Source organism: Propithecus coquereli, unplaced genomic scaffold, assembly GCF_000956105.1.
Source record: "Propithecus coquereli isolate 6110/MARCELLA unplaced genomic scaffold, Pcoq_1.0 Scaffold496, whole genome shotgun sequence".
NCBI lineage: Eukaryota > Metazoa > Chordata > Mammalia > Primates > Indriidae > Propithecus > Propithecus coquereli.
Window position 1 is genome coordinate 93951 of NW_012150796.1, and position 9713 is coordinate 103663.

Below are 9713 nucleotides of genomic sequence, written 5' to 3' on the forward strand. Positions count from 1 at the left end.
CCTCAGTCCAAGACCAAAGACCTGAGAACCTGCAGTGTCACTGGCATGAGTCCTGGAGTCCAAGGGCCGGGGAGTCTGGAGTTCTGCTGCTCAAGGGCAGGGGGAGGAGAGTGTCCTCGCTCAGAGAGGGTGGGGGAATCCTTTTCTCTCTTTTGTTGTTCTATCTGGAGTCCCAGCCAATTGGACGGTGCACCCACTTCGAGCGGGGATCCTCCCCACTCAGTGCGTCAGCTCACGCGGCAATCCCCTCCTCTGGAAGCACCCTCACAGACACACCCAGAAGCCACGCTTCAGCAGTCCTGCCAGTTCTGTAGGTATTCCTACATCCAGTCCATGGGCACCTGAGATTTACCACAACACAGCATCAGACATGGAGCTACAGCCATGAAATTTGTGTCATTACAATTTGTTATCCCCCAATGAACAAAATTCTAAAATATCCCTCAAATCCACCGACACGTCTGCCTTATGCAAGGGCCTCCCAGCTTCTTTTCGGGCTGTTCAAGCAATGTCGCATCCGGCCTTTCCGGCTCTCACTCTGCTCACTGTACTGCAGCCACAGTTACCTTTTAAGTTACACGTCTGATCACTTTGCTTCCCTTCTAGTTCCCCATAACCTACAGGATAAAGTCCAGATTCTTACGGACCCTTCAAAACTTGATTTAGGCATTAGGTACTCTAATAATCTTCCCCTGACTTCCTTGGGTAGAATGGACAACTTTTTCCTTTGCCTCTGCAATATTTTGTTTCTTTTTAAATTATAGTACCTGTCACATTTTATGGCATTTATTTATTTATCTACCTGGTTAACTGATTCTTCTCCTAGACTGGAGCCCCCTTGAGGGCAGGTCCTATATCTCCGTCCATCACTACTCTTAGTGCACTATGAGTGTAAGCCAACGTTTAACTCACCTGTTCATTAACAGCCTCGTATGGCCCTATCTCGGACTAATTGCTTCTTGTCCCTTAAGATGTTCTCATCCCTGCCATTGAACTTTGCCTCTGTTTTTCCCCTTGCTTGAAATACCCTCTAGTCTTTTTCATTTCCGCTTTCCTTTGTTAAACATTTTATAGAAGCAATCATTGCAAGGCATCAAATCCCTGGGGGAAGAATTCTGCCATTGCTGTTTCTGCTGACTCTTGCTCACAGTGGCTTGTTTCCCTGTGCAGTTTATGAATTTGGATTATGAGCTCATGTTTGGTAAGGTGCCCTAAGGCACTACCAGTCAAGAATCCCTTTAAGTTAATTTTGTAGCTTGGAGTTTCCTATATGATGCAGGTAGTATAAATTCAAACCCCAAGCCTGTGTCAGGGTAAGTGTCTTAGTCTGTGTGTGCTGCTACAACAAAATACCTGAGACTGGGTAGTTTATAAAGAACAGACATTTCTCACAATTGTAGAGGCTGGAAAGTCCAAGGTCAGTGCACCGGGGGTTGGTTGTCTGGCGAGGCTGCCCGCAGAAGGGCGGATGCTGTGTCCCCAGGTGGCAGAATAGCTGAGAAGCAAGGCAGCCAAATGCTGTCTGAAGCCTCCTTTATAAGGCCCTTAACCCCATCCGTGAGGGAGGAGCCTCATGGCCAAATTACCTCTTAAAGGCCCCACCTCACCTTGGCAATATTTGAATTTTGGAGGGGACACATTCAAACCACAGCAGCAAGCCTAATTATAGTAACAAATTCTCATTTCTTTTTTCACCAGAATAACCTGATAAAACAGGTTTCCTGTCTGTCTTCTTTTGCTAGGGGCCTCATTTCTCCTGATCCACGCTCTCTCTGGGAATCTTGTTTTATGTGTATAAGGATTGTCTTAGTTCAATCTTCTCACCTTGTATGGGTCCAAGTTTAGAAGATCCACAAAGGGAATTAAAACCCAAGACTCCAGGACAGATATTGGCAAAGTATGGATTGGCAAAGCCCAGAGGTCAAACGCAGGTCACCCTGAGTCCAGCGCTCCTACATTCTTTTGCTTACATATCATCTGTGGCTGCATTCCCACTACAAAGGATAGCTGGGTAGTTTCAACAGAGACCACCTGGGCTTATAAAGCCAAAAATATTTACTACCTGGCCATTTACAGAAAACGTTTGCCAACCCCACTCTTGGCAGCCAGGAGTACCAAGAGCACCAGCAATTCTCTCTTTGCTCTTAGCTCCTAGGAATTACTCTCACCTTTCTGCAAACTCAGTGATGCATTTCAAAGGAATTTTGTATCCAGCAAGTTTAGCCATATGGCAGGGGAAGGAATTCTAGGACATCTAGGCCACAATACTGCCAGAAGGCAAAGTTGGCCTTTTCTTCCTTTTAGCTCCTCAAAATCCTAGTCGACTTATGATATCTGAAGCAGAAGCACTCTCCTTTGGCACGCCTTCCCCAGTGATTTCAGCTCATGGTATCAAACATGTACGCAGTGTTTTAGTGCCCTTATCATCTATAATCCATGGTTTAGCAACTCCGTGCAGGTAGGTGTGTGTGCAACTGCTCTTCCGCTGAGCGGGTGATTATTCTCTTTTGCAAGGTCATCAGAACCTTAAGAACAAGGTTTATCATTTGGATGAAGACCTAGGATTGTCGACTAGAGAGTTGAGACACCCCTAAGATGCCACCGGGCTCTAAATCTGGTGGTTTAGAAGAGAGAGCTTGGCCTCACCATGGCAGTGGAGAATGCAGCAGGGGGCAATGGTGAGTGTGCAGGCTTTGGGTTTAGCCAGAGCTGGGTTCATATCCCAGTTTAGCTCATCACATACTAGCTGTATGATCTACCTTAAGCAGTTACTTAACCCTTCTGATTTCAGGCAGCTTCATCTAGAAAGTAAAGAGTCACTCACACCTCTCTTGGACAATGGAGAGACTTAGAGGGAATGTATGCATAGCATATGGCGTAAGTAGGCAATCAGTGGGCCATTATCATGTTGTTACAGAAACAACTTGTTTATTAATGATCTCGAGACCACACTTGAAATAGCTTGGACGGTTCCAATACTCTATGCATCCAAGCTGGAATTTGGTCTGCATTTGTATCCAAGTGTGTGAAACTTGGACAAGAAGCATAGGCAACACAGAAAGTGAGGAATTGCCAGGATGCACATCTAGATCTTACAAAAGAGCAGATTTCCAGCACTTCAGGTCTAACGGCAGAAATTACGCAGGGCTAGAGTATGAGTGGGCCAAACGACCCAGCCAATCTAACCAACAGAGCGTGTTTACTGAGTTACAACTCCACTGGCTATCAGAGATTGTCGGTTGCCTGCTACTGCTACAGACAACACATCTTGGTTCTGTCTTTGGCGCCGGCTTCCTTGACACCTTTGCCAGTCTCTTGCCCCACCGTGCCCAGCAGGCCCGAGCTTTGTCAGCTCATCTTGTTCTTCAGGGAAAACAAATTTGTTTGGCTCTTCCCCCCTCTCTTGGCATTAGTGATGGAGGAACAGAGCCAAAGGCAGGAACTGAAGAGGGAAACAGGGCGGCCTGAAGTTGCACCACCTACCTGCAGGCTGGCTCAGACCTACACCTTTGGCACTCATTCAGGGCAGACAGAAGTTTGATCCAGGGCCCCTGGCAATGGATTGACCTGGGAATAGCAGAGGAGGAGGTCCCAGATTTATTTACAGCCCCAGCCACAGAGGGGGCAAAGGGAGTTTGCTGGTGAGCAGGCCCATTCCTCCAGCATGGGGCCTCGACTCCTCTGGTAGCTCTGATCACACGCTCGCTGTTTTGACCTCTCCGCGGCCTGCCTCGTGCCTGCCCTCCTGCAGATCACTGCCCTCGCCCGCTCCCCACGGCTCTCCTGGGCACCCCTGCTTCAGACAGTCAGCAGGATCCCGCCCGTCCTCGCTCTGCCCAAACACGCCTGCTACACCCTCTCCCCGATCCCAGCATCTGACTTATCCAATTGCGGATTTTGAAATGTACGTGTTTGTGTTTCTTGCAGTGCCAAACACAGGCGTCGGGTGACTGTTTCTTGAATGTTTCCATCACTATCTGTTAGAGCACTCCGCATCTGGAGGGGGAGACCTCCGCAACAGTAAACGCTTAATTTGTGCAGGATTCTTCTTCAAGAGTACAATTTCTTGCTTTTCAAGTAAATAAAGTAGCTAAGCTAGGTCAATACTCTGTTTTACTAAGTTATTCAGAACAGTCTGTAACAAACAATCAATTTGCAATTCAGATTTCCCTAATATACAAAGGGAATTGCAAAATTTAAAGAGACCAAACCCCAACAGAAAGATGGGCAGAGGATATAAACAAGACAGTCCACAGATGTGGAATTAAAAATGGATTGTAACATTTTAACTTCATCAATCATAAGAGAAAAGCAACCTGAGACTACATCATCTATCATTTTCCACCTTTCAGATAGGCACAGATAAATTTTGATGACATACTTCGTTGGCAACTTGGTGAGCAAGGATGTAGAAAGATAGGCAAGATCATCCTTTGCTGGTAATAGTATAAATTGATACAACCTCTCTAAATTGGCAATCTTCATAAAAATCACAATTGTACACACCTTTTACCTAACAATTCCACTTGCAAGAAATTGCCAAACAAATGTGTTCTCCCATAGATGTGAGATAATATACACACAAGAATATTCCCCGTGGTTCTGTTTATAACAGGAGGGCCGGGAACGAACCCAAACGTTTGGCAGTAGGGCACGCTGCTTAAACACACCACGGTGCGTCCACACGGCGTCACGCTGCGCGGCTGCAAACACGTGCAGGGGAGGGGTAGCACTTAGTGCGACACGGAGGGTAAACTGTTCAGTGAAAAAAGCAAAGCATAGGACAATACGCACCTTATGTTGTCGTCATCTGTACAAAAACGTGGGCGGAGAAGAGAACACATACATACATTTTTACATGCATAAAGTATCTCCGAGGGTACGTGAGGAATGTGACGTTGATTGCCTCCAGGAGGAAAACAGGACGTCTGGGAGGAGGGATGGGATGCAGACCCCTCACTGTGCACCCTTTTGTACCACTTGAATTTTGATCATCAGAATAAATAAAACGTTTTAATCTAGTCCCCAGTTGTTGGCAATAAGTGGAGATCCCGTTGTGCCATCCGGCTTTGCCAGACGGCACCCACACATTCTCCAGGTTGCGACCCAAGCAGGGGCTCCGTGCCCCAGAGTGGCCCTGCGGTGTCAGCGAGCACTCACGGGAAGCTTCTCAGGCGCCTCAGACCAGCCCGTGTCTGTGCAGCCTGCGCCTCTCCTCTGACGCCTGGCAGTGTGACCCCGTGGAGGCCTCTTGGAGTAGCCGCCGTGTCCCTGGCTGCCGCCTCTGCCGGGGCTGTTTCCTAATGCTCCCGACAGTCCACTCCCTGGAAGCCTGGCCCTGGCAGGGCTGGGGAGGAGCCAGCAGCCCTGCTCGGGGCATTTTGCCGCCCTGGACAGAGCAGCCTGCCCGCCCACAGATCTCGGCGTCTGTCGGGTATTTCCACCAGCAGCCAGTACCACCCGCCAGTCCCGCCTCTGTGAAGATCAAACAGGCCCCATGGGACTGATGGGAAGCAGAGTCCCTGATGCCCTCTCATCATCTACTTTTTTGGGGCCAGGGGGTGAGGGCAGGAGAGGAGGCGCTTCCTCCTCTGTGACTTCCTCCTTCCTCAGAAACAAAACAGATGTGGGTGGTGGTGGGCAGAGGGGAACGGGTGTTACCTGTAACACCCGCAGTCGACTAGCTATTTCCAATAACTGTTACAACTATAAAAACACAGTTTTGGACCATTCCTTTCTTGCAAAGATTATCACAATAAGCTCTTCCTTGATGTTTGCCCCTCACTGATTCTGACACTTGCTAGCCTAAATCCATGACAGCTACTCTCCTGCCATCGTCCAGTTAGGCCTCGTGCCAAGGAGACCGGCTGGGCGGTGGAAGATGCACCGTGCATTCAACGAGCAGCTGTGCACGTGCTGCGTGGAAGACACCAGGCTAAGAAATGGGCGGGCGAGAGGCATCCGTAAGACACAGCCCGGGTCCTCAAGGAGCCCGCAGACCAGCAGAGAATACAAATGCCCCTGCGGAATGGCTGCCACGTAAAGCACACACAGGACGTAGAACGCGCCACGACGTTCACAAGAGGGAGAGGTTTCCTCCAGCCGGAGGGATCAAGGAAGGTTTCATAAAAGCAATGAAATGCGAGTTGGGCGTTGAGGGAAGGGTGGGATTTGGGCACACAGAGAAGGAAGCGGAGAGCCCGACCCGAGGCGGAGGGGAACACTGGGGGGCCCGGCTCTGCTGGGACACAGGGCAGGTGAGGAACACGGTGGGGAGCGAGCTGGCGTGTGGCCCGGGTGGCACCCAGCAGTCATGACGCTGCCGTGAGCAGGGCCTTCGTAATTCACGGACCTCCACCCGCGGACTGCCATTTCACCCTCGCAATGACCCCGTGACCTAGAAATTTCTGGAAAAAGAAGCTAGAGCTCAAAGAGAGTTTGAAATAATTCCCCAAGGTTACTCAGTGGCAAAGGTCTATTTTAAGTCAGGAAAATACAGAGCATTTTGCACAAAAAGGCACTAAAATCCTGCGGATACGTGTTGACTGGTCCCCAGCTGCCTGGGGCTAATCTTAAAAGTTTGTTCTCTTACATACTTTTAACATTCCCCCTGAGTAAATAATTTTCCAATATTAATTTTCATTGTAAGTCATTCCGTCAGGTTAAATTTCTTCAGGTAAGTACCAGGTTAAACTTCAGTCTTGACGCTCTTAAAATGATCCAGATTCTGAATTACTGGTGGGCGAATGAGTGGGCTTTTACTGTCTGTTTCTTCATGCCTGCTCAGCTGTGCCAGCTACAGCCTTGGAATTCTCACGGCCACCTTCCAACTGATCTGGGCTGGAGCAGCAGAGCGACCGGGAGCCTTTGTCTTCTCCTCCCTGCCCCACGCGCTCACGAGCACGCTCTCTCTCCACCCCCCACCTCGTTATTGCTGTTTTGTTTTCAATGAAGATTCAGAGAATGAAGGTGATGTAGACACAGCTTTATGAGAGAACTGAATGGATTACTTTATTACTTATTTTCTGAAATTCCTCCCCAAAAACAGGGTTGACACAATTGATTGGGTCAATAGCAAATAATTGCTTCGTGTTATCAGGCAGTGGTTTGCTTTTACTATTGTTGTTTTCCGATTTCTGTTTTCCTGTTTGCAAGCGGTGTTTTGGTTTTGTTTTTGTTGTGCTTTGCTTTGTTTGGGGCCTGGGGCGGGTGTTGCTGAAGAAATCACTGCTGGGGAGAAAGTGTCACTCTGCCCTCAACTGCCAGGGGAGAGCGCTGCCCCGTGTTGGCACAGCCTTGCCCAGCGTCGTGGGTGTTCTGCAGATGTTTGCTAAATGAGAAAAATTACCTTCACAGATGTGAACCTAGAACTTTCTAGAGCTCCCATATCTGGGGTGTCCTGCCTTCAGACACTTGAGGGCAGGAACACAGATCAATTCATCCCCATTCCCCTCACAGGGCTGAGATAAACAATGTAAACAGTTCTCATGATTCGAGGAAGTTACGTTCTAGAAACTCATCGGAAACACTGACCCTTTGCTCCGGGGGGAAATACAGGGTTAGGTTCCTGCGAGCCTCTGGTCACAAAAGCTTCATCCACCGATGGACACATAACCTCACTTTATGTCTGTTTCTGTTTAGAGACACTGATACATACTCTGACTCATCAACACACTGAGCGTGTGGCCAGCTGCACACAACTCACACCCAGCAAAGCTTCTCTAACACGCGTATTTTCTCCGGAAGGCACATCACATCCTTCTCGGGTTGGGAATACAGACAGCGCTTCAGTGCTACCCTGGGGATGCATTGTAAACAGCAACATCACCAACAAAAAGCACAGAAATGCAAAAAACATGGCCCAAAACAGACCATGAAAAGAACACTTGTTTACAGGAAGGAAAACGCAGGCTGCCTGGCTTGACCTCAGCTGTGAACATGCACAGCGGAACCCAAACCCTTTGCCACTCTGCACACGTCCGCAAATGACCGCAGAAGTGCCGTGAGCGCCAACTTTGGGGTTGCAAATACACCTTAGCAAGTAGGCAGATTTGCAAATACGGAACACGTGTGCGTGTGTGTGTGTGTGTGTGTGTGTGTGTGTGTGTGTATGTGTGTGTTTTTGTGGAAAGAAGGAAGGACCTGTCGTCGGGCAAGGCCGGGCGGGCTGTGTTCAGCCAGACCGCCGCTCCCACAGCGCGGTGCCCCTCCGTGCAGCCTCAGCCTCCCAACAGACACGACAGTCGGCACCTCGAGCCAAGGAAAGAAAACCCCTCTCTGCAGGGGAATGAGGCTTCGCCCCAGGACGCGGGGCACAGACAGGACTGCTGCCCCTTGTCAGCCCCTGGCTGAGCGACTGCAGAGCCGGGCGGCGGTGGCCTAACACAGCGACGTGTGTGGACAGGCCAGTGCTGTCTGGGAGCAGAAGTTAGCCCTTCAAACAGGTCCTGTCAAGCACTCCCCAGGGGCCCTCTGTGTCAGCATTTCTGTTCTCTGTCCCATGCTCGGCTTCGGACCTTAGATTTCTTTAAAAGGCCCCTGCAGGGGTTTCCTAGGGTCGTTGTAAGAAATTATCACGAACTACACAGATTAAAACAACAGCAGCGTGCTCTGTCACAGTTCTGGAGTCTACAGGTCTGAGATCGAGCTGTCAGCAGGGCCGGGCTCCCTCTGGGCTCTTGCGGAGAAACTTCCTCGCCTCTTACCGTGTCGGGGGCTCCTGGCGGTCTTCGGCGGTCGTCGGCTTGGAGCTCCGTCACTGCACTTTCTGCCTCCACCTCCACGGGCCCTTGCGCTCCTGTGTGCCGCTGTGTCCTCTCCCCTTGCATTTAGGGCCCACCGTAATCTAGCGTGACCCCACCGTAACTGATTTAGTGTCTGCAAAGACTCCGTTTCCAAATGCGCTCATGTTCTCAGGCTCCGGTGGACACGAGTTCAAGGGCAGAGACAATATTCAAGCCACTATTACCTCCATAAATGACGTCCGGGGAGCCTGACAACGGTGACCTTGGCAGTCACCCGACATCTCTGGCCAAGGTCTGGTTACTAAGGTCTCCACTACTGCATTCCCCACCGCTGCCCCCAGTTTTAGGGTCCCCTTTGTTCCTATGTTCTCCCTGGGCTTAAGGTGTTCGAATCGATGGCAGGAAATGAAAAGAAAGAGAAAGAAAAACGAAAGCAGCCCCTAGAAAACCCTAAAAATATTTCACCTTGAGAGTTTCTGCAAATAGGTACAACCTGGTTAACAGCATTTTAGCGTTCTCTGTGACCCGAGGGCAGATCCCAAGGGGCACCAATGGTCTGGGCTTCAGAATGGCATCCAGCGTGAAACAGGAGGTTAGACATTGACGACGCCTTCGGCACAGCGCTGCCCCCGGACTCAGGAAAGCAGGCTGTGAAGCGTCCCTTGGCGACAGCCCGTGCTCCGACACGCTCTGGAGGAGCGCGCAGCCCTCAGTGCGCTCTGAGCATCGGCGCCCTGACCGTGACGCCACAAGTCGGCCTGGCGCAGGGAGACATCTGCTAACACCCAAAGGCATTCTTCGGCCTAAGTCCCTTCGACAATAACAAAATGATGTTTTGAGAGTGATTAAATCCACTGCCCCGTGTGCTAATAACCAAATAACAATTTTCTCTCCGAGCTTCGCGGATCGTTCACACCTTCCTCCCTTCCCGATCAGTGCATGTGTCGCAGGCGCAGCCAATTCCACCCC